At 37.1% G+C, this 26,381-nt stretch overlaps 1 protein-coding gene and 1 non-coding gene across 9 annotated transcripts in view; one reads left to right on the plus strand and one right to left on the minus strand.

Moving 5' to 3' along the window:
• The window catches only part of LOC109410817 (disintegrin and metalloproteinase domain-containing protein 10), a 301,283-nt gene that overhangs the window by 75,598 nt on the left and 199,304 nt on the right, over window positions 1–26,381 (minus strand). The gene's annotated exons all lie outside the window — the stretch shown is intronic.
• Trnae-cuc (transfer RNA glutamic acid (anticodon CUC)) lies at window positions 25,084–25,155 on the plus strand. The gene has a single exon. It is a non-coding gene; the product is annotated as a tRNA-Glu (tRNA).

The raw sequence follows: 26,381 nt of genomic DNA on the forward strand, positions 1-26,381 counted from the left end.
GCCTCCAATGAATTTTGTAAAAATCTCAATATTTGAAGTGCGGTGTAGAACTTGGCACTTCCCTGCTTGAAACAATTTGTTTGTGTTTCAAGGAAATAATTTGAATTTGTTTATGCTGATGTTGACGAATTAAACATTTATATGAGGCTGTGTAAATTGGATCAACGTACAGGATCTTTGTGAAATATTTATCATTGGAAAAATCTACCGGCGTTATAATCTTGCGTTGTAGTTGCCATAAAATATATATTTTTGTAATAATTTTCGATTTTTTCACTAGATTAAAAATACGGTCAAACAGCTATAGGGTAAATGTACCAATAGTGGTGCTATTAGTAGATGCTTGTAGTATAATAATTGAATAAAATTAATATTACCACAAAATAAAAAGTCTGAAAACGTTAATCGGTAGTTTTTTACTTAAATTTGTTAGGAAAAATGTAAAAACTATTGTTTATTTTAGTTTTTGCTAATAAATCATTTGCACCAACTATAGGTACACGGTTCCTATTATGGAGGTCAAATTTAAAATTGGTTCCTATAGTGGCGCATCCCATTGAATTCTTACGGGACCCACCACTATAGGAACACTACCACCACCAGTGAATCAAAATTCAACCATCGCGCAACAATAATGACAATGTCGCAACCTGTATTTGTTGCGACAAACAAACCCATGCGACATAAGTTTGTCCCAACTTGAAAATAATGGGATTAACATCGTACACCACGAGCTTAGAGATTTTTAAGCCTTGCATTGCGATTTTCGAACGGTAACTTCGAGTCGGTAAACACTGCAACTCTGGTGAAGCTCTATCATCAAACAGTTTCGACTTTGGGTTAGCAATAATTGATTATTCACGAGTTGAAAAGTACGCAACAAATTCAGCTTCCGTTTTGTCTGCAACAAAAAATTTCGAGATCATGTCATTATCTGTTACCAGCAGGGATAAAGAGTAATCGTCGCACCTTCTTTGTTGCTTGTTTTGTTCCTCTTTTGTCTGACAATTCTCTTCACTGACCACCACTATAGGTGCAAAGGAGCAAAAAATCTAAGGAAAATAATTGTTAAAATTAGATTTTTCGGCAAATCCTGAACACAAAACTGAATTAATATTATTAATTAGTTATGATGCATCTATTAAAAATGTCATTTGCATGCTTTTTGGTCGAAATAGTTCTAAATTGGCACTACCAGCACTATTGGTACTAGCTCCACTAAGGGAGCTTTTACCCTATTGAAGCTTACAAGTATTGATAAAATTCATATCTCGATGAAGCTGGTTAAATCAGACCTTAATGAACAGTCGTTCACAGGTTAAGTACAGCATGAGTTCACGCATTCATGTGTGGAAAGTTAATGCACTAACAAAGCTAATGAATATAAGAGAAAATAACGCAGATGAGTTTTAAAGCAATAATTAAGCTTATTATATTCAACCTTTAATATAAAAAAAAACTTCGTTAGGGGACGATTTTTTTTCTTCAGCGATACCACTAAGTTTGGGAAACACTTCTCCCAATTTAATCTTCTCTCGTTTTTGTCGGCTTTATAACCAGATTTTTTGAGCAAGAAAATAAAAATGCTTTAAACTCAGTTAATATCTTTTGTTGTTATATACAAATTACGTAACGAACAAATCTTGCATTATATTTGAAAAGGGTCTAATAACTTTAAGTCTTCATTCATTAAAAAAATGTTAAATTTTTCAAATCACCTTAGGAATGTAAAAAGGGCTAAATAAATTCAAGCTGTTGCATAACTCGGCAGATGGCCGATCGCCCCGCAACTGATTGAGATCAAAAGGATCTTAGTATTTATACTGCTATGTGCAAATTGAACATATTTTTAAAAGGCTGAATGTTACTAATCGAGATTAATACCTGATAATAAATGATGGTCCCTTATGATAAGGAACGTAAAACTATTGAAAATACTCAATGTCCTATTATGTAGACTTATTTAACATCTATCCCAATTAATCAAGAAGAACGATTCAGAGGTTAAATAAGTTTTTTTTGTCTTCTCAGAAGAAAGCAAACGAAACCTGTAAATATTTGACAATATAGATATTTTACTTGGATATTTTGGTGGTTTTTCAATCAAACAAGGCTTGGCTTATTTGCTCATCCCAAGTTATTCCATTTTAGAGACAACCCTAGATCCCACAAGGTTTTGATTCAACTGCAAATATTGCGTGTGGGTGGCTGCGTATTGTACACACAGATACACAATTGTTGCAACGTTTAGCAAAATTGCATATCCCAACAGACCCCCGAACCCTCAACCCTGAACGCACGCATTGACTGTCGTTGTATGTATTTTGTTGGAACTGAACTTGTTTAAACATTATCCCCATCGAATGGAGAAGAGAACACACTTTTTGTATCGAGGTATCGAGCGCGGGCGGCCAGAATAACGGACGCGCGGTCAGCGAAACTGATTCTGACACATACCCCGTTTTGAGTGACAGCCCAATGGATGGTGTGTTCCGCACGTGGAAAAGCAATTAGAATAAATTAGTTATATACGCGCTGGGTTTGAGGGTACTCCGGTGTTTGCTCATAGTCTGGACTTGGACCCTCTGCGGGGTGCACAGATTTCATATAGGTTTTATCATGGTATCCATGCTCGCGCTCGTACGCGGAATGGATGGAAATGGGCAAATTATTGTCGCGTCGACGGAGCTGGAGCGTGGTGGGTTTCTGGGAAACTAGCTGATTTGTGTGCGTCTGGGTTGTGGTCGCTTGTCGGCAGATGTAGGTACACTTCGGAGCTTTGTCAAAATTCAATCAGTGTTGATTGGGTTCATGAATGTTTTGGATCAATATTGAAACACGTGAGGAGGATGGAAAGGCAGGTCGTGAAGCTTCGAAAATCAATTAATAACTACCGGATTGGTAGAAACAAGTTATGAGCAAACAAGCATGCAGAAAAATATGGTAAGTAACGAAGTGTCTAAAATTATTACAGACCCCTAAATTGGTATCCAATATTCGAAACAGGATGATTTTGGGTATTTTCGGCAGTTTTGTTCTCTTCTTCATGAGGGGTTTCATATGACCAAAATTAAAGGAAAATTTCGATGCTTCAGTTCGACAGGTTTCAGAAAACAACTCATGACGGAAAGAACAAAGCTACCGAAAATACATACGATGCGTGCATCCTTATGCGAATCCTTATTATCTGGGGTTAAACAAAAAAGCATACAATTATCAGCAACAACAATAAACGATTGTGGTTATCCACACGCTCTAGGTCTGCATAAAATTCGGCAATCGAACAGTCCACCAAAATCTTCAGAACCCATATGGTAAAACAACACCGTTAATTTCCGGTCACTGCACTCATTAATGTTACATTATCCTTTTTCCAATTTGCGCAAACAAGCACCTGTCATGCAACAACAACCGGTTGGGGCTGGTGCTTAAGGCATGCAATCCATCCAGCCAATCCAACTTCAATTCAGATGTCCCGGTTCCCTCTGGCTCATCGGAAATCGTCCCCGGCAGCCAGTGTGGATCCAATTGTGTCGTGCAACTCCACTCAGCTCTGCTCTGCACACCAATCGACATTGCGACGATGCAACATTGTTTCCAAAATAATAATATACGATCCTTTTGCCAGTTCGGATCAACACGGTTCAACAACAACCAATTTCAATCTTCACTCTCTCGTCTCGTCCCGTCGCGTTCGTCGTCGGTGTGTGGTCCGTCGGGCAGAAAATTCAGGAAGTGAAATAAAACTTGATTACACATACACGCTACTACTACAACAGTCGTAGGGGTCATGGCACCACCCCGGTATCGAAGGAGCAGACTTTTCTGGCTGGCACCATGTTCCGGATAACCGAACATACACAGTACACCTGCCGTCCATCGCCGCGCCGCGCCCGACGCCGTCGACATCCTCACGTGGAAAAACGCTTGATGGAGGTCCGGGACGACGCGACGGTGGCGACAGCGACAAAAACAGTTTATCACAACTGTCGGCTGCATACAGAACCCTTTCCACCCACTCTTCAGAGTGGTTCAGAAAGTAATTTTACGAGGAAGAATGCATGTTAGGCAATATTATGACACTTATAACACCAGTGTTCTTCTAGTACATCAGTATTTGAAGTTATTCAGCTAGAGTTCATCTTCCCAAGGCTTTCTTTTGATGTTCTCACGTGAATTCTTCCAAATTTTTCTCCAGGAATATTCGAAATTTCTTTCGAGACATTCTTCATTGCACCAACAAACTAAACCTTGAACATTTTTGACAATTCTCAGGTCGTTTGATATGAGCAAGAAAAACTCTGCAACATGGTGAGCAAGGAAAAAGGTATTTTTGTCTACATAATATACGTGTGTGTGATATGTCAAATGATCTGAGAATCGTCAAACAGTTTTAAGGTTATGTTTATTGTCTGAACAATTTCCTTTGGAACAAGCTAGCAGTGTTAGGAATACTCACTCCCAAAAAGTGATTATCTCAGCTCAGTTACGAGCTTTTAAAAAACGGCGTTTGAAGGATTTTGTGTGTATTGTCATATCACCATCGAGTGGATCACTGCCACTCTGTGGTTCAATAAAATTTAGTAATTTGAATCAGTGTGTTTCTTTTCCGCCGTTTGGTGCCCATCAAAATAAACTGCACATCGTGGCCAAGACATCCTGGCCGAAACATTGGGGTTTTATCTAGAAGTTTGCCATGTAAAAGTCACACGCGCATACCAAAATCGTTTAAGACCTGTGAGTGTAATTTATACCTACTTGGCGCTCATAGTTTAGTATGCGTGTGTAACTTTTACTGGGATGCTAACATAAGGCTGAATTTCAAAAGGCTGAATGCACAAAAGGCTGAACACAAAAGGCTGAACACAAAAGGCTGAAAGTAACATAAGGCTGAATTTCAAAAGGCTGATTGCACAAAAGGCTGAAATTGCAAAAATGCTGGAAATGAATTATAGTTACAGTTATTCTTCTTTTTTTTCTGGGGTAACGTCCTAACTGCAACAAAGCCTGCTTTCAGCTTCTATACGCATTTCAACAGTTATTAATTGAGAGCCTTCTCTGCCAATGACCACTTTGCATTTGTATATCGTGTGACAGGCAGGAAGATACTTTATGCCCGCGGTTGTCAAGGAATTTTCCATTACAAAATGTTTCTGGCCCGAGGGAGAATCGAACCCGTCATCCTCAGCATGACTACCCGTTTGCTAACCAGATCGGCTACATATATGAGTCCTAGTCATAGAATGTGCTTAGTGAAGAGGCTAATGATGCATACCAACTAACACAAAAAATGACTGATGGTATTTCAATCGGAGATTTTTCCTTCTTTGAGCATGAGCTATTCTTTCGAGTCATGCTGTTATGGAGATTGGTTGCCATTACAGCTGCCAACAATGTGATCAGAGATTTTTCCTTTTTTTAAATATATGCTATTCTTTGAAGAAATACTGCCATAGTTATGTAGGCGATCAATAATTCATACTTTAGCGCGGAAAAACAGTCCTAACGCTCTCCGAGTTCGAACATAGTAACGGAAGCATGTTCGTCCAATGAACCATCAACCAATGAGCGGTAGTGTGCGTCAAATGTCAAACTCAAGCTAAACCAATGCAAGTGTCAGGGCTGAGTGGTCGGCCAACTAGCAAATTTTTATAAAGATCATTATATCAGTGTACGATATGAATAATTAGAGTGTTGTGTATGTTTATCTGTGATGTTAGTGTTGCCCTTAGGCTCACATGACTGGAATAGCTCATGTTCAAAGAAGGAAAAATCTCCGATTGAAATATCATCAGTCATTTTTTATGTTCATTGGTATGCATCATTAGCCTCTTCACTAAGCACAGTCTATAACTAGGGCTCATATATGTAGCCGATGTGGTAAGCGAACGGGTAGTTATGCTGAGAGTGACAGGTTCGATTCTCGCTCGGACCAGGAACATTTTGTAATGGAAAATTCCTTGACTACCGCGAGCATAAAGTATCTTCTTACCTGTCACACGATATACAAATGCAAAGTGGTTATTGGCAGAGGGCTCTCAATTAATAACTGTAGAAATGCGTATAGAAGCTGAGAAACAGGCTTTGTCTCAGATGGGACGTTACGCCGTAAAAAAGCAGAAGAAGAAGAAGTTCTATAACTCCTTTCCTGCATTTTCGCAAATTCAGCCTTTTGTGCATTCAGCCTTTTGAAATTCAGCCTTATGTTACTTTCAGCCTTTTGTGTTCAGCCTTTTGTGGATTCAGCCTTATGTTAGCATCCCAACCCCTTTTACTTCATTCGGCAATTTTTTAGATGAAACAACAATGTCCATCATATGCTAGCATATTTCTGAACTGAGATAGGTAGTAACAAGCGAGTATACTGAAGCTTTTTTTACGCGGTTTTTTTTTACGCGGTTTTTTTACGCGGTTTTTTTTTTACGCGGTCCGTCCTAAAAAAAACCGCATTATTTCAAGACCCGTCGTAAAAAAAAAACCGCGTTATTTCAAAAACCATCGTAAAAAATATCCGTGTTTTTTCAAAAACACGCGTAAAATAGTCAGCACCACATCTAACGTGACTTGACTTTTTTTACGACGTTTTTTGAAATAACGCGGTTTTTTTTACGACGGGTCTTGAAATAACGCGGTTTTTTTACGACGGGTCTTGAAATAACGCGGTTTTTTTTTACGCGGGACCATTACCGTCGTAAAAAAAAACTTCAGTGTATAACTCTTTGAAAGTGAATATTCCCAACACTGCAAGCAATTTCTATCCTAAAAATATTTTTCAGCCTTTTGAAATTCAGCCTTATGTTAGCATCCCTATCAAAGAAACCAATTTGAAGAACCACATAATCATAACGACGTGTAATAGGGTATTGTACCATTTGGGCAGGTGTACCTTTTCGGGCACTTGCGGCTGTAACTAAGTCAATTTCAAACCGATTGTTTTGAATTTTTGTACAGAGTTAGATACTGCGCGTGCCTAACTCTATACAAAATTTCAAATCAATCTGATTGAAATTAACTTAGTTATAGCGGCAAGTGCCCAAAATAGGTAAACCTGCCCAAATGGTACAAGACCCTAGTATAAAAATAAAATTTAGTCACGAATGATCAATTTGAACCCGCTGATCAATTATCTCAGTTAACCGTATTGAAGAATTACACCTAAATGCTTTTAGAAAACCTTGTGGAAATCTTCCAAAAATGCTTAAAGAATTAGTCTCAAATTTCTTGGAGCATTCCCCCAATAATTTTTCCGAGAATTCATTTGGAAATTCTAGCTTCTTCCAGAATCTATCTAATCAAACGACTTGAACTATTCTTACAGAAGATATTTAAGATATCATTGCAGGAAATTCTCCAGAAAAAAAACAACTATATTCATAGATATCAGCAAGGATGAATTCAGTTCTTTAAATAATATTGATTACCCTACGATATTTCCGAAAAAAATATAAAATCTATAAACTGATCTATGGATTCCCTTAGTAGTCCGTCCATAATATATTTTTAAGGATAACATCTAGATCTAGGCTTTCCTTCGTAAAGTTCGTCAGAAAAATGTAGGAAAAAAATCTTTAGGAACTTCACCATAGAGATCTCCAGGAATTCCTTCAGGAATATATTCAGATATTCGACTAGGAATATCAACAGGAATTTAATCTCGAAGAATTCCATCAAGTTTTTTTTAACAATCTTGGACATCTCCATACATGAGGATGTTATCAGGTACTGCTCCAGGAAATCTCCCAGAAAATTCTCAAGAAACTCCTCTTCAAATTTCTGTTAGGATTCACCAAGCCATCTCTTAAGAAATTCCTTAGGTTTTCTGCAAGGATTATGCGCTACTAACGACTGCTTCATCATCGCCAGAGATAACTTTCAGGTTTCATTTATTGCAGGTTTTTCTTCCAGAAGTTTTCTAGAATATTATACTTTAACAAGCATTCGACTGTTCCAATTACAACAGGTTATGGTTTTAAATCTTGAGAGTAATTACTCAAAAATAGATTCTTAAGTTTAAGGACGAATTGCTCCACATGCTGTGTTAGGGACTGACTCCTCCAGGGATTATTTTGGCAATCTCGTCAGAAATTTTTCCTTCGCCAAATTTCATCAAAAGTTCAATCGAGAGTTCATAAGGTAAGTGATGAAATTCTGCGGGAAAACAATTTTTTTTTCAAAATATCATAACATTGTAACCATTTTAAACTTCTTTTTTTGTTTGAAAGCTATTGAATTCAAGTTTTTAGAAAAAATATTACATAAATTATTTATTATAATTTAAAATATTTATTTATAAATTTTGTGAAGAATTTCTAGAAGCATAACTTCAAGCATTTCTCCCGGGAATATCTTGGGAATTCACCCTGAACATTTCTTCTTGAATTCTAGCGATTCTTCCGTAAATTTCCACTGCGACTTTCTCCTAGAATTGCTTCACAACTACAGGGATTCACCACAATGTGTCCATAGAGATCCTTCCGGAAGTTTTTCGAGATTTTCTCTTTGGGGTTTCATGGACGAAACCTTTCGCAATTTCTTAAGGAAATTCCTTCGCGAACTTCTCCAGGGATCCCCCCAAGAATTTTTGTAGAAATTGCTCCAGGAGTTTATCCTAGGGTTCCCCCAAAAATATTCTACAGATCTTTCCAGCAAGTTTTCTAGGAGTTTCTCAACAAAAATCTCCAGCAAAACATCCTGAAATTCTTCCAGGAATTTCTCTAGGGATTCTTTCGACATTCTCACAGGGGTTCGGGAAAACTCTTCAAATCCCTCCATTAAGTACTCCTGTCTTTGTGATTCCTACGAATATACCCCCAGAGATCCATTCAAGGATCCAAAGGGAGTTCATTCAAAGATTCCTCCTGAAATCCAAAAAATACTTTAGAGATTTTTCAGAGATTTTATCAGAAAACAAAATATCCAGAGATCATTAAAGCAATAATTCGGGGGTTCTCTAAAAATAATATGAGCTCAGTTTTATTTCGAACGATTTTTTTGCGCAACTGATAAAACCACAATTTACATAATCCCAAAAATAATTGCACGTAGATTTTCTGGTGAAATAGAAGCATTAAGTTCTGGAGAAGCTGAATTTTAAACTTCTGAGACAATTTCTGGACAAATAAATAGAAGGTTTGCTGAAAGAATTCAGCAAAAAAAATTAACTTCTGAATGAAAACTCAAACAAACATCGACAAAGAAACTGTAGCAACATTTCATGAAAATCTTCGATTTCAATTTCATTTCCTAGTGAAGTCTTCGGGGAATAATTGCAGAAACTCATGAGGTACGATTCCGTGATTCAAGGTAACTTTTTATTTTATGGAATTAATGGGGAAAATGGAAGCAAAATCCAGGATAATTGACAGCCTATGGTTTGCTCACAAACAACGCAGGTATTAAGGGAAGAGAGAATACGTTTTCAGATGTTTTTAATACAATTTTCATGAATTCTAGGATCAGATGAAAAAACCGCAAAAATCCATTGAAAAATCCCAGAACGTCGTTCTAGAAAAAATAAATGGGATATTGAAAATGACCACTTAGTAACCAAATTGTAACCAAAATAGCCAAGTTTGTAAATTAAAAAAAAAACTTTAAAAAAAATTGCCAATCTTGTTATTAAGTTTTTAATAATTTTACAGACATTTCCTCACCACGTACCACTGAAAAATATTTAATAGATCCAATTGAAATACTACATGACATACCTGGAAATTTAATAATTCAACATATCAAAGAATTATACGAGGAACTGATTTTACTGGAAATTTTTCAATATTCAGTAGATTCCGTGCTTCCTAGACAGGATCACAGAAATTTATCAGAAAATCTTTCAGAAGCTCCTACAAAGCTTTTCTGAAAGTAAACCTAATTTTCTTTTCAAGGTTTTGAGGGAACAGTTTCCAGGAACTTCATCCATGGAATTTATTAAATCATGCTATCGGAACTTATTGAAAAACTTAACTTGTTTATTTCCGCAAAACATAATTTCGCAGGGTTTGTGGTATTCACTGGAAAAATTTACTCTTTCTCCCTAACGATCAGTTACGCGATTTTAAACATTGGTCGGTAGGATATCTTCAAATTTTGATTAGTTTTACATGTAAAGAAAGATGTAAGGTCATATACGCTAATTGCCATTAAATCAGACGGAAAATAGCCAATCATTACAGATTTGGCTATTCCGACTTATCTGTGCCAATGCCTCATTAGATGAAAGTAAAAATATGTAGACTATTGATTACCAGACTCATTAGCACTGGAAATCGATTAATTCCGGTCCACTTTACGAGTTAACATTTTTATCGTTTTGCGTACGACGAAGGCAACCACATCCAAAGCAGCAGCTAGCCGAATTGTTCTTCATCACCGTTTGATTGTCACTTCGCCTGATCCACTTATTGAACCAACCTTCAGTTCGCACCCTACAAAAGCTCTGTGGCACTTTATAGTTGGATTTTACTGCTACATAATGCAACAAAAGCTGTTCAAATCATAAAATAAATCACTTTTTCCCCATCGGTCTTCGTCCACAACTTGTCTTCGTCTAGGGAGGATGCTAGCAAATGTGTGGGTGAATTTTATGCATACGAAACAACTTATTTCAGAACCACAAAGAAATGTTTCTTCGTTGCACTGTGATGGAGTACTATGATCTGGTGCGCAAACATATTAATTGAAATATTTTGTTCGTTATTCAAAAGTTACATCCATCTTAATTTGAAACTTTGATCAATTTTTCGAGTAAGCACCTACGGTAAAATCATTTTTTTACCATTCTATGTATCAAAGTTTCCAGGAAATTGTAATTATTTTATAATATGTTTTACATTATATGGAAGCTAATTTATAAATAAGTAGTTTATACCAAATTGAACATGAGTAGATAACAAATAAATTCGATCATTATTTGTCGAAGCTTAGATGCACTGGAATTAGATACAAATACTTTTTCAAATGGTTGTGCTGACGTTCCACATTTTTTTTGTATATGAGCAAAAGGGAAACCACTATGACAAAAGCAGGTATCATATTAGAGGCCACATCCAAGAGCAGCATTTCGGTTCCTTCAAATTACTTGGTGTTCAGGAAGCTCTAGGATGTCAAAAAATTCTCAAATCCTACTATACTCATATTTTCCCAATAAATGAATAGATTTACAGCATTTGTCGAAGATGTTTTCCACTACTTTCAAGTGGATGAATTTATACAGCCATTATTTTGATGATTGTATTAACTAGCAAACATTTAGTTTTTCAATACCATTTATCGGCGTTGAAAAATTAAGATGCGTCGTTTCATATGAATTTTCCATCTAGACCATTGTGAAAAAATGGAAAATGACAAACAAGCTGGGAAAGGTAAAGTACTGAACAAACACACACTCGCGCAGCAATCGAGAGTCATGCAATGCAGAGCAGGATATTAATTGGACGGACGAACGGGGTGGAACCGGCACTAAAACCATCCCCACCCGCGCACATGAGGAGCATTAGATTGAGTGGCATATGTGTTGCATATTATTTGGGCCAAGAAAAGGAACAAGAATGCAACCACCCACACCATATCGTATCGGTGCATGTTTTTCCGCAAATGAAAGTGTGCCAGTTGAGTTTTGTATGCTGTGGGGGCGGCGGTGGTGACAAGGATGGTGGGTTTACACTTTTTCTCCGAAACGAAACTGTCGTCATATCGTTCCGGAGTTCCGTCCGACCGCCGGAGATCGAGATTCGAGATTATACCGCCTCGCTTCGGTTCGTTACGGTAAACGGTGGTGTGGTGTTGCATCGGGGATGGAATGTTCTTTTCTTGGTTTGTTTGTGTATGCGGCGCAAAATGAGGGGCAGGTAGAGACGAGGGCGTAGAAATTAAATTGCCAACTTAAATAGAGCACGAAAACATTGTGGGAGGTTATGGTTGGAAAGGAAAATAACAAAGCGGCATGTACACTACCCGTCATAAGTATGCAACTAACAAAAATAAGGATTTTTAGCATAATTATTATCCTGAAAATAATGAATTGCATCTTGTATTGTTTAGAGGATAAGACATACTTATCGACAACACAGCATAAATGTTACAAAACTTATTAGTATTAGTGGATGTTATCATTATCATGGACAATTCACACAGAAAATGGTGGAAATGAAAGAAAAAATGTCATGATATTTTTCCATGAAATTTAGTGACATTTTCCTTCACTTAACCGAGCATTTAAATCGTTAACAAGCCTGTCAAATCGTGTAAAAACTTCAATAATGTTTCAACACGTTATTAATAATGTCCTTATTTATAAGTGAGATTTTCAGCAAGAGGCTCACATAACTGAAATGAATGTACCTGGTCTTAAATGTGGTACTGAATGCAGAAGATTACTGTGTCACCTCGGTGTAAGCTGTATCATTAGTCATAGTTATTCAGCGCCTTACACTTGCTCCCAACAGTACAGAACCAGCATCGGTCCGACGAAGCACGACGGCAAGCAAATGAGATATTTCTCTGTGTCTAGATAAACCTAGAAGGGGGAAGATACTCCAAACAACGTGGAGTTTCCGTGTGTTGCTGTTGCTACCTACAAGCACATGTAGGGCACAGTTGAATCGTAAAGAATCCGTCCACCAGGGGAAAAAAGTTCTCTTTCTCGTTTGCATACCCACTCACAGCACTAGATTGGAATACCATTTTCTACTGCATGTGTGTTGTACCAAGTACGTATGGAATACGGTTCCGTCCTGTTTTGCGTTCTAGCACAGGCACAAGCAGCCTCCACCAAGTGCCAAAGGGCGAATCGACAAAACTATATGCCGTCGCGGCCGTCCACACATCGCACCCGGATGGACTCTTAAATTTGGATAATTTCATTAAAAGTTTCGAGTCTACAGGGCAGCATGATTCGCTGTCTACTAGTGGCTGGAATAAGGCTTAAATTTTTTAGGAAAATTCACATTGTATGGTAGCGTAGCTGCTACTCCGTGGGAAACATAGTTTATAATGAGCAGCAAACTGGATCCGTTGCACTGCACGTTGGTACCGTCACCTAGGTTCAAGTTTTTTTTGGAAATGAAAAAGTCGCTAGAAGGAAAAAAAAACTTTGCGAAGTTTAATTGGGCGTAAATTTTCACGATACGAGAAGGGAAGCCAGTAAGTTGAAATTAAACATTGTAGTCACTTAGTAGCGATTCTACATTGTAAATTATAAATCATATTGAAAAGCATGTATCAACGATCATTTGTCGTGAGTACATTGCTCCATTGTGGAATGTTAGCTGCGATAGTTACGTGAACATGATTACTTGTGTTTTGTCTTCACAAGAAATTTCTACAGGAATTTCAGTAGGATCTTATGAGGAGTTTTAACTTTTTTGCCAGAGTTTTCTCTAAGGAATTCCATTTAGTTTTCTCAAATACAGCGTTTCTGTGAAACTTGAGCAACACAATTACCCAAAGTTCTACTCAACCAGCATCAAATTAGACAAGAAATCATAATACCCACACTTTTTGCACCATTTCGTTTCAGAAACGGAGAATTGACCTTCTCACCATACAAAAAATCAGCTCATTACTACAAATCAATAGGGCACTGATTGTGCCCTATTGCAGTTAACTTTCTACGTAAGGACCTTCGAGAAAGGGAGAAACAGGATAACTGACACTGAGGAAGATTACAAGTGGTAGTCGAAATACGCGTATCTGTCAAAGGATAAGCAACAGAGGGCGGAATTAAAATGTACGAAACTGATTACACTCATTCGAAGGAGAAATTTAGATGTAGAACCCGAGCCAACCCTGATACTTTTGAAGAGAGTATCCAGGTCCAGGAATGCACGAAAACAAACACATTTTCTAAAGTGGTTCTATATTTCATCACATTCGTATTAAATGTGCATGAAGGCAAATATTATGGAATGAGTAAAATACGGAAAGCTTAAATGGGCCGAACTTGTAGTGCGAATGCCGCGAGAAAATATTTCTGAACATAATATTCAGCAAGAAGTTGTCGAGGTTGACGACTTCGTAGAAGGCCGTATATGCACTGGCTGCACGGTAGAAGACCTGGGAATACTCAGGTACACTTTCTCCAACCGAGAAAAAAATATTTGACGGATTCATAACCAAAAAGAAATGACCTAAATGATCATGACCTAAATGATGGTTGTCATGAAGAATCATTGTTATAATAATTATTATAACCTTTTTATTTATCAGAAGCCGTGATTGCGAAAAGCGTTATGCGAAGCTTTTATCGTTTTAAAACATAAAATATCATAACCCTATGTCATAAAACCACAGTGTTGAGCCATTAATTCATGACTATGATTTCATGACTATGATTTCTGTAAACATGACTCCAAATTAAAAAATTATATGATACAATGCAATGAGCAGCGCAACCCTGTTTTTCTATAGAGCGATTCCAAGCAACATCATCAAAATTAAGGAAAATTTTTAATTCATGATTTTCTATTGAACTGAAACTTTGCACAGTTTTTCAGTTCCATCTAAATCGCCATTTTTCGATATCAAATTTTTATTTAGAGCCACGACTAACTTTTCAAAAGGGTGTATGTGAAAATGGTTCAAAAATATTCAAAAATATGCACAACAAAAACGGATTGTTCGATTGTTATGAATTTTTCAGCAAAGTTAGATAGCTAAATGGTGATTTCTAAGAAAATATACACTGTGAAAAAAAATCTATTTTATCATTGAAAAACATCATTTTTGTCACAAAAACTCAAATATCTCAAAACCCTATCTTTTTACCAACTTGAATTTTTTAGGGAAAACGGTCCATTGTATTAGCAATCTACCATAAAAATTTGGTGATGGTAAACTAATAAACAAAAAAGTTATAACATTTCAAAAATTTCACAATTTTTACATTTAGTAAAAAAAATTTTTCTGTGTAAATTATTTCGGCCGGGAATCGCGATTTGATGCGGATTTTATTGTTCAGCAAAGTTAGATAACTAAATGGCGATTCCTAAGAAAATATACACTGTGAAAAAAATCTTTTTTAACATAAAAAAATATCATTTTTGTCACAAAAACTCAAATATCTCAAAACCCTATCTTTTTACCAACGTAATTTTTTAGAGAAAACGGTCCATTGTATTAGCAATCTACCATGAAAATAAACAAAAAAGTTATGACAATTCAAACATTTCACAATTTTCACGTTTAGTAATAATTTTTTTTAGTGTAAATTATTTCGGCCGGAAATTGAAGTTTGATGCTGATTTTATTGTTAATGGCCTTGCGTGAGTAAAACAAGTTGTTTTTATTATATATTATATATACATATAATATAATATACTATGTACCGTAATGTTCCGATTTTATCACGCCCTCCGCGCATTAGTCGTTTATTCATTAATTTGCTGTTACATTTGAGGACAAGTGTTTTCCCTCTTCTTCAAGATGAATGTTGAAAGCGTGTTTTGCAACGTTAAAAATATTGAAATGGGTATAGATGTTGAAGAATATTACAGGGCATTTTTGAAAAGGGGCGTAATTAAATTGTTTAAACAGATGTCGCTGATGGCAATTTCTCAGTTGTTGTCGTTTTCGAACTTCCTGCGCCCTGCTTTACCGATGATATACAGATGGCTCGTTTGTCAAATTCTAGACGGCAGGACGTGCAAATGCGTAATTTTGTACACAATGTGGACATTTGGGCATAACCAGTCTCTTTCAGTTTATCTATGGTGCTTTCGTCGAGATTTCGTAACTCTTTTGAACATTTTTTTTCATCAAACGGTCTACAAGAGAGCGTTGAGTTGAAGACCTTTGAGAAAGCGACTGTTCATCTTGTTCGTTAGATTATAATAAACAAAATCACTTATTAATTTTAACTTACTTGTTTGGTGTTGGTGGCTGAAGAAAAAAAATACTATACAATTTTTAATATTCATAGCGGTAGTATTTTTTTGTTTTTTTCGTGAGCATTGTCAGGTATGTATACAGACAAACAAACGTAACACTGGCGAAATTTTCATTGACCACGCCTTCAACGATCATTTTGAATCTTGGTTGTGGCTTTCATAACAAGAAGAGCGCCCATCGTTTTTCTTTGCGTTTGACGTTTCACACTAGCGCCTTCTGATGACGATATTGCACAACGCAGTGTTTCGTGAAACATTTCCACCAGGTGGTGATAGTGTGAACTGGGCGATGAATTTTCACTAAAATTGTTCTAGGCGTTTCGTCTGTTTGTCTGTGGTATGTACCTCTTATGCATTTGTTGTTGTTGAAGTTACTCGCATTCTTCCGATCATAAAGTCTGTTCTCTACACACTTAATTTTGATTACCGCACGGTGTGTCTGGTATAAGAAATTTATTACAAAAAAATAGGCATCGCTAATTTTTACGTTACGTGAAAGTTGACGCTACTAGCTTTCATTCAAGCCCAACATCGAAATATTCCATCGGGGGAACTTTTTCATACAAAAATTGGGTATGTTTGTTAAGTAGAAATAGGGATTAATTTGGAACCGTTCATTTTGTATGGGGAAAAACAGTATTCTGAAAAGTTGTTCGAGATCCCTCGGTGGATTTTTTTGAGGGACCGTGCAAATTAAAGCTGGAAGTCTCTATTTTTGAATAGCGAAAAATTTGGCGATGCCCAATTTTTTGTTATAAACCTTTCCCATACACACGCCGTGTACCGAGTTCGGTAATTTTTTGACGAGATTAAAACTGCTGAGCACCGAACTCGTTCAGCAAAAATGCATTGTTTACCTTTTCCATACGATTTTGACAGTTGTTTTACTGAGCCTCAGTAAAATCGATTACCGAAACTACCGAGATCGTACTGCTGTTATAATCTCGTCAAAAAAGTACCGAACAGGCAATTCAGAAATAAGTGTGTAAGAGGGATTTTTTTTGCGGATAAACTAGACGTATACGCGTATAAAAAAAACTTTTATTATACAGCTTTTGTCTTAAAAATAAATTCAATTCCATTTTTCTTATAATCAACAGCTTTTCAACACTATCAAGGGATTTTTTCACCAGTCACGTACAATAAAAAGTATGACAATCTCAATATTTTTGATCACAACACTGGATCGCGTCTAAGTTTCAAATAGATACTATAGTAATTACGAATAATCAAACTAAAGTATCATGAAAACAACTTGTTTAATTCAGGCGGTAGCCTTTACAATAAAATCAGCATCAAAATATAATTCTTGAAATAATTTACACAGAAAAATTTTTTTTTTTGTTACTAAATGTAAAAATTGTGAAATGTTTGAAATGTCATAACTTTTTTGTTTATCAGTTTACCATCACCAAAATTTTATGGTAGATAGCTGATATAATGGGCCATTTCCCCTAAAAAATTGAAGTTGGTAAAAAGATAGGGTTTTGAGATATTTGAGTTTTTGTGACAAATATCATATTTTTTCAAAGTAGAAAAAGAAATTTTTTACAGTGTATATTTTCTAAGGAATCATCATTTAGTTATCTAACTTTGCTGAAAAATTTATAACAATCGAACAATCCGTTTTTGCTGTACAGCTTTTAGAATATTTTAGAACTATTTTCGCATACACCCTTTTGAAAAGTTAGTCGTGAGTGAATATGAAGGTTTAATATCAAAAAATGGCGATTTATATGAAATTGAAAAACTGTGCAAAGTTTCAGATATTTTTGAAATGGTCGCTCAGGATCGACTGACATGACTCCGTGGAATTCCTCTATACATACATCAATGTGCTACTGGGTAAACTTCAGTTAGTAAAAAAAATGTCAGCGAATTATCTTGCTGCAGAGTGATATTTCTCCATGAAATGCTTCAGGCTTCCTTCTGAATTCCTCCATTCCTTCTGGCTTTCTTACCCTTTCGTGACTCGCGCGGTTTGTCACCACCACCAGCACCACGCTAATGCTGAGTAGAAAAAGCGAGATTTGTTAAATATGTCGAACCAAATACAACAGCGCGATCACTCGGGGGTTACGGAAAATTATTCTCAGATTCTTCCTAGAATTCTTTCTAAGGTTCATTCAGGAGCTCCTTCGGGAATTCCTCCAGGAGTGCCTTCAGAGATTGATCTAACAGTTCTTTTCAAGATTTCTTCAGGGACCCCCAGGAGTTCCTACTAAAATTACTCCAGCAGTTTCTTCTGGTGTTCCTCCAGGAACTAATTCTGGGAATCCACAAGAAATTTCTTCTTGGATTCGTCAAAAAGTTCCTTAGGATTTCTTTTTTTAGGAATTGATCTAGCTGATCCTTCTGGTAATTCTTCAAAAGTATCTTCTATGATTTTTCAAGAAGATTCTTCAAGGAGTTTCTTGGAGTCTTTCTTGGATTCCTCCAGGAACTGCTTCAAGGATTTCCTGAGAAGTCGCTTTACGAATACGTCATGATGTACTATCTGATATTCTTCCTAGATTGACCAGAAGTTGCTTCTGGGATTTTTCCAAGAGTTCCTTCGAACTCTTGAGGTGTCTCCAAGAGTTCTTTCTGGGAGATCTTTCCTAAATTCCACCAATAATTTAGTGCGGGGTTCTTCATCAGCTCTCATCGGGACTACTCCAGGAACTTCTTCTTGACTTCCTTTACGAATTTCTCCCATACTTTCTTCTGGGATTACTTCAGGATTTTCTCCGGAGATTACACCAAAAGTTCCTTTCAGGAATTTCTCCTGGATTTATTCCAGGTTTCCACCAGAACTTTTCTACGGGATTATTTAAGAAGTTCCTTCCAGGCATTCTTTCAGAAGCTCCAATCATTCATCCAGGAAAAACTTTTTCCTAGAATTTATTCCGGAATTCTTTTGGAAACTCCTTCCGGATTTACTTAGAGATCGCATACCGGTTTTCCTTCTGAAAATTTTCCAACAGTTTTGTATAAATTCCTCCAGTTGTTCGTTCTGGGTTTCATTCGAAAGATCTTTTTGATATTACATTTCTCCAGGATTTTCTTCTGGGAATCCCGTCCCGGTAGAAATACTTCTAAAGACAATCCAAAAAAACCCATTCCCTGAAGGAACTGTTATAGAAAACTCAGAACGATTTCCTGGAGGTAACACAAAAATAATTCCTAGATGATTCTTGGTACTCCCCCTACTCTTTTGAAGTTTCAGAGAAAAGAAAACTCCTGGAAGAATCACAGAGGGAACTTCTGAAGAAGTCCTGGATAGACCCCTTGGAAAATAATAATTGAATCACTAATATAAAATATCGTTGGAGTTTTCCAGCGTCACTCCGGAATATCCCCGGAATCTCAAGATACTCCTTGAAAAAATCCAGAAGGCTCTTGAAGAAATCATAAATGGAAGGAGTGAATTACCAGAAGAAAGTGCTGGAGGAATTCTCAAAACAGGAAATCCTATGGAACTTCTTGACGAATCCAAGAAGAAACTTCTTGTTGATTCCCAGAATTATTTCCTGGAGGTACACATGAAGAAACTGCCGCAGTAAATTCAGCAGGAGCTCCTGGGCGTTCATCGAAAGAACCTCTGGAGAAATCGTTGTAAGAACTCTTAGATCAATCGCTGAGAGCACTCCTGGAGGAATTCCAGAAGCAGCTCCTGAATGAATCTAAGAAAGAACTGTAGGAGGTATCTGAGACGAAATTTTCGTGGAGAAATCAGAAGGTATTTATGGAGGAATTCAGAAGGAACGTCTGAAGGAATGCCTAAAGCAATTCTCGGAAGAACATCACTCTGCAGCATGTGAACTCGCTGGTATTTTTTTACTAACTGAAGTTCACGTAGTAGCTCATGGCTATATGTAGATAAAATAATAAATAAAATAAACAGCATTTTTAAATTGATGACAACGCATGGTCATTCCATACGTATATGAGCAAAAAAATTTGAAATTAAAAAAATGCAGCTCAAAAACGACTTGAAGAGCATTTCTAATTTTTTAATATGTTAGGCCGATGCAAATATTATTTTTCTTTTATGTCCGAGACCTCTCATCAGGTACGAGGGGGGGGACAAAAATAAATAAGGAACAAACGAAAAAAAACTATTGAAAAATTGGAATTTTTACCAACTATTGAAAAAATATTTTTCAACTATTGAAAAATAGTTGCTTGTAAAAAAATTGTCTATTGAAAATGGAGTCATAAGACGCCATGTTTTTTTTTTCGCCCCTTCAATATTTTGAGATTTTTGAAGGGGGGGGTGACATAAAACAAATTAAATATTTGCATCGGCCTTATGAAAAAATAGGCAAACTTTCGTTGAAAAATATAAAATTATAGTCGTTAAATATCATAAAAACCTGATATTTTGACCATTTTTGCATATTGAAGTTAACTAATTTTTCATGATATTTTTTCCTAAACCTAGAACTAATAATCTTTTCATTCGTTAAAAAAGGGTTCCGTGTCATTTGTATGAACGCCATTTGGCCGAACACCATTTGGCCGAACGCCATTTGGCCGTATGCCGTTTGGCCGAAAAAGAATGATGAACTTAAGTGATCTTGCCACTTTTTCGTATATCAGTATAACTCGAAAGAACAGCCTTTGATTCAAAGAAGGAAAAATCTCTGACAAAAGTATTCCCAGTTTCAACGCCAACTAATCCCATGATGGTAAAACTTGAAAGAATAGCCAATGATTAAAAGTAGGAAATATTTCTGATGATCATATTGGCAGCTAGAATGTTATCCAGAGTTTGTTCACGCCCCCAAATCCTGTTGAGAATAATTCGGCCAAACGGCATTAGGCCAAACGACATTAGGCCAAACTGCATTCGACCAAATGGCCGGACACCGTTTTTTTGGACCACCCTATTTTCAAAATAGCCACCCAAATGGCGAAACAACAAGTTACGGGTCTAATTATTTTGGTAAAGATCATTCCTACCGAATTTGAGCAGTATCGGAGCACCTTTATTTTCGAGTTTATTCTTTTTCTTTGAATGGCTTGGTAGGGTGGCCCACACTTATATGAAAAACAAAAATTTCGAAAAATACCAAGTCTTACTTCCTAAATCAGTTGTATTCGACCCTCAGAAGCCACGTTCAAAATTTGAGCAAAATCGGTTTAGCCTAAGGGGGCGCTCAAAACGCTTGAAGTTTATATGGGAAAACTTCGTGGCTTTTCAAATTGTTACCCCCTAAGCACTCTCGTATGGCGTGCGTCTCATAATGTACCTGTGATACATGAACTTTGTTTACCTATCCTGTGCTGGAGGGAAATGTACCTATTCAGTGGTGGAGGGAAATTTTACCTATTCTATGGTGGAGGTTAATATAGATATAAGTTTTGCATGCTCGGGAGAAAAAAAAACTACCTAGATTCAGTTACCTATTATTTTTACCTAAGATGTATAAGACGTGTAGAATGCGATGGATCTCTTCAGTCGAGTCAAGTACAAGACACACCTTACAGTTGAGGTCGAAATACGTATCTGTCAAAGGATGCAAATTCTTAGTGGAATTCAAAGGAACCGTACTTAACCCGATTTTCTTTTTATTTACAGATATTCCCCTAACAAGCCCAGGTTAATCATCATCATGGGAAAACTTGGCCGAATGTATGCAGAAATTTTAAGTTTTCGAATTGTGCCGCTAGGTGGCGCTGTAAGCGTTCAATAATCACCAACGCTTACAGCGCCACCTAGCGGCACAATTCGAAAACTTAAAATTTCTGCATATATTCGGCCAAGTTTTCCCATATAAACTTCAAGCGTTTTGAGCGCCCCGTTAGGCTCAACCGATTTTGCTCAAATTTTGAACGTAGCTTCTGGGAGTCCAAAACAACTGATTCAGGAGGTAAGACTTGACATTTTTCGAAATGTTTGTTTTTCATATAAGTTTGGGCCACCTTAATAGCATGGCTGTATTCATGAATCAGAAATTCTTTATTACACCAACGAACCTAACCTCAAAATGACTGACAACTCTCAGGTCATTTTGACAGATGTAAAATGAGCATGAAAAAGACGGCAACAAGATCGATAAAGTAGGATTATGATTCGTCTTTTTCGTGCATATGTGTAGTCCGTCAGAATGAACTGAGAAGTGTCAAACATTTTCATGGCTAGCTTTGTTGGTGTAATGGAGTACACCATAATCTATCAATAGGGCACTGCATGAAATTCTCTCCTTCTCTTTCACTCTAACACAAATTTTGTAAACAACAAGGCCACGAAACGTCAAAATCCCATACAAAATCAAAACAGTGCGGTGCCCTATATAAGGAATGTTTATGCTTTCATGAATTATGTTCATGGTTACCGAGTGTGTGTTTCGTAATTTAATAATCTATTTGCCATTCTTCATTACACCAACGAACCTAACCTCAAAATGACTGACAAATCTCAGGTCATTTTGACAGATGTATAATGAGCATGAAAAGGACGTCAACAAGATCGATATAGTAGAATATGTTATCCGTCTTTTTCGTGCATGTGTGTGGTCTGTCAAAATGACCTGTGAATTGTCAAACATTTTCATGGCTAGCTTTGTTGGAGCAATGAATAATTGCGTTAACAAAATAGGAATTATAGTTGTTTGTCTCTAGGGCCCATATAGCCGAGGCGGTAAACGCACGGGTATTCAGCATGACCATGCTGAGGGTGACGGGTTCGATTCCCGGTCGGTCCAGGATCTTTTCGTAAAGGAAATTTCCTTGACTTCCTTGGGCATAGAGTATCTTCGTGCCTGCCACTCGATATACACATGCAAAATGGTCATTGGCAGAGGAAGCTGTCAGTTAATAACTGTGGAAGTGCTCATAGAACACTAAGCTGAGAAGCAGGCTTTGTCCCAATGAGGACGTTGCGCCAAGAAGAGAGAGAGAGAGTTGTTTGTCTCTGCATGCTATTTTGCGTCAATTAAATATAGTTTACAAAAGACAAACACTAGACTCATGAATCATGCTTATGTTGTCTTAAATTAGAATCATTATTCTAGAGAACATGCTTCAGGATTTTATGACACAGGATAAATGATAAACACTATAATCATGAAACATGCTTATGATCTTATGCATGCTCCATAATCCCTTGTCCTATTTTGTCACTTTTCCTCAACAATGATCTAAAACGTAAAGCCAAGGTCACGTTACGACAAAATAAGTTATGATATTATGACGTTTTTCTGAAGGTTTATTTTTTATGACATAAAAACCTTATTTTTCGCGAAATCATGACTTATTTCATCAGATTTTTGTTGCTGTACAACAGTAAATCAGCAAGAAGTTCAAACATATTGATATTACAAGCATTATCTATCGTTTGATATTAATTTTAAGTCAACACCACAAGATATACAAACAACTAAGCTCTCTTTACATTAACAAGTCGAAGTCCTACGTGAACGAGATGTAAAGATTCGTTGACCCGTTACTGAATCTTAACGGATCATCACTCATTTTAGGCATATTCAAATGTTTAGATTAATTTATATCAACTCCTTATCTTCTTCAAATTAAGAAAAAAAAACTGGCGATCGCCTTTTCCAACTTTTACATGATAGCGTAAAATCAGTACTAGAATGTTCTGCATCCTTTCTTCCCACTATTTATTTATCGTTTGTAAAAAAAAATATAAAATTCACGAGAATATTTTTCATAATTCATTAGGAATAATGAGAAAAAATATCACACATTAAATCCGATATTTTTTTTAAATTTATTTTTCTGAAATTCAAAAACAGTGAACGGTCAATTTGGTGATTTATTTCCGAAATCATTTTGCGTAAGAGATATTCTTAAGAAAATAGTATGAAACGAGCTCACCAATATTTTTTGCAACTATGCAATCTTTCGTCTCTCGTTGCGGGATTCATCTCACACATTTAGATTTGCTAGAGCTTTACACAGGCCAGTGGCCATAAATTTGCCAAATAGATCAACATTTTTGAAAAGGTTGTACGCACAGTTGATGCGTATTCGATTGATGATTCTAAAAAGGTGATTCACAAAAGAAAATCCAATTGAATTCAAATAAAATATCCGCACTTTAATGCCGATCAAACTCATCTAACCATGTAATCTGAATTCAAGATACAGACCATCCGATTTTTAACGCTGAAAACATCAACCGACAAATATTAATCTAATCATCGTGCTCGTCTAGCATAGTCGATACAAATAATAGGTAAACGACCAGCCGATCCAATCCACAAAAAGATGGAATTATAATAATCAGAGAATAAGCTCCCTGTGGACAAGACGAGACCATTGAACTCTGTCACACAAATATGCCAAAGGATTCCGCCACCAATCCAAAATCCGATCGGTTCGCTCGCAATCGCAAGTATTGTTCAAGCTCATTCGCAGTCGCTGGACACTAATTTTACGGTCGCACACGTTTTTGTGTCCGTTTTGTTCCATACAAATCGTATCGTTCCGTTTGCTGAACACATAGTTATAGATTATTATCCAAAAGTCATCAACCGGACTCACGTCATTAAATCATTACATTGTTGTCACCAACACGACTACGACGACGACGACCAAGCGAATGAGCTGAGCATTCATAAGCATTTTGTCAATGTTTCATACACGCTCAGAAAACCGTTCTGATAAACGTGAACAAACAAACGCAAATATGAGATCAAGCAAATATACACCGTGAACTGGAACTAGTTCCAGCTGTCAATATGGGCGTTCTAGAAAACGTGAAATCTAGTTCACGGTGTACATTTCTTATTGTTGTTATCGTTGCTACGCATAGTTCCCGTTTGTTCCCGTTGCCGTGATTGGGAGTGCACGTATATCGGAACGGATTTTTTTGCGTGTACTCATTTTTTGCTCAAGTCTCGTGTCTCAACCGCCGCCGCACCGCGCACCGTGTTGACGCGCGTCTTAATGTTTACCCATGACAAAAGACCGAAATAAACTTCCTTAATTATTGCGCTAATCTTTTGCGTCTATGGTCGCGACGACGACGTCGGCGTGTCTCGCCGCGTCGCGTGTTCCACCAATCCAACTTGTGTGTGCACAATAACTCAACGACGGCGCATAATCCGATCGAATTATCTCACGTTTCAAAATTATCATCGGATGGCGTGTGCAAGCAGCAGCTTGCTCGTTTGAAAAAGTTCAAGCATGACGCGACGCGCGGGCATCAACACTGATTGGAAACCACGCACTCTGCACTCACAAGTCCCATATTGTCTAGTGGTTAGGATATCCGGCTCTCACCCGGAAGGCCCGGGTTCGATTCCCGGTATGGGAAACTTTTTTGACCTTTGTAATGCATTGGTAATTGAATGGATACGATTGCATTGTAATCGCCGAGAGTACAATAACCCTGGGAACCAACAGGGTCGAAACTGGGACAACACATGTGCTGTTTGTTGTTTGCTACATGTACATGTTCGTTCCGGGCATATTTTTGTGTGAAAAAGAAATGAATGGAAAAAAGAGGGCCAGAAATATGCAAGCAGGTTCCTATACGGCAGCTGCTAGTGCAAGGGTAAGTAAAATAAACAATGCACAAATGAGTGTGCTTCTATAATATGATGTGTGACTCTGTGCCTGGCTTAGTCAGAACTGCACCGGGGCAGGGTCGTGAGAATGTTTCATAACTGTGACATAGGCGACGCACGGCGGCTCAGAGTGATTACATGTGGACAACTGGATCCCAGCGGCAGTTGTCTGGGTGTTAGTTATCGTTTAATGGTTGGAACTTGTTTGGCGGATTCTAGGTCGAGGGAATGCATAATATCCGACCGCGTAACTTTTTTTCATATCTTGTCGGATGTCCGTTAGTCGTGGCGGTAAGTGCAAGTACTAAGCTCACATTAAAGCACAGCTTCACTTAAACACGTATTTAAAAGTTATTTATTAAAAGATCTCAGACAGATATAACTTGAGTAACAGAATAAATAATGACCATTTGGCCTAACAAGCTTGCTTCGAATATCTGTACACCGTCATCCAGATATCCTGAATAAAGCACTATCTACCAAAAATCTCCTTCTTCTTCTTGGCGTAGCGTTCTCACTGGTACCAAGCCTGCTTCTCAGCTATTCTACATATCAACACCTCCACAGTTATTCACTGAGAGCGTCCTCGCCAATTCTTTATTACACCACCAAACCTAACTTCAAAATGATTGACAATTCTCAGGTCATTTTGACAGCTGTAACATGAGCATGAAAAAGATGGCAACAAAATCGATAAAGTAGATTATGTTATCCATCTTTTTCGTGCATGTGAGTGGTCTGTCAAAATGACCTGTGAATTGTTAAACATTTTCATGGTTAGCTTTGTTGGTGTAATGAAGAATGACCAGTTTGCATTTGTGTATCATGTGGCAGGCACGAAGATACTCTGTGCCCTAGCCTATATGAAGTCAAGAGAATTTCCTTTGCGAAAAGTTCATGGACCGATCACAAATCGTACAAAATGTTACAGCAAGAGCGATTTACCAGACGTCCTGAAATTTTCAACGCTTGT

The sequence above is a fragment of the Aedes albopictus genome, chromosome 2 (genome assembly GCF_035046485.1).
Source record: "Aedes albopictus strain Foshan chromosome 2, AalbF5, whole genome shotgun sequence".
Taxonomy (NCBI): domain Eukaryota; kingdom Metazoa; phylum Arthropoda; class Insecta; order Diptera; family Culicidae; genus Aedes; species Aedes albopictus.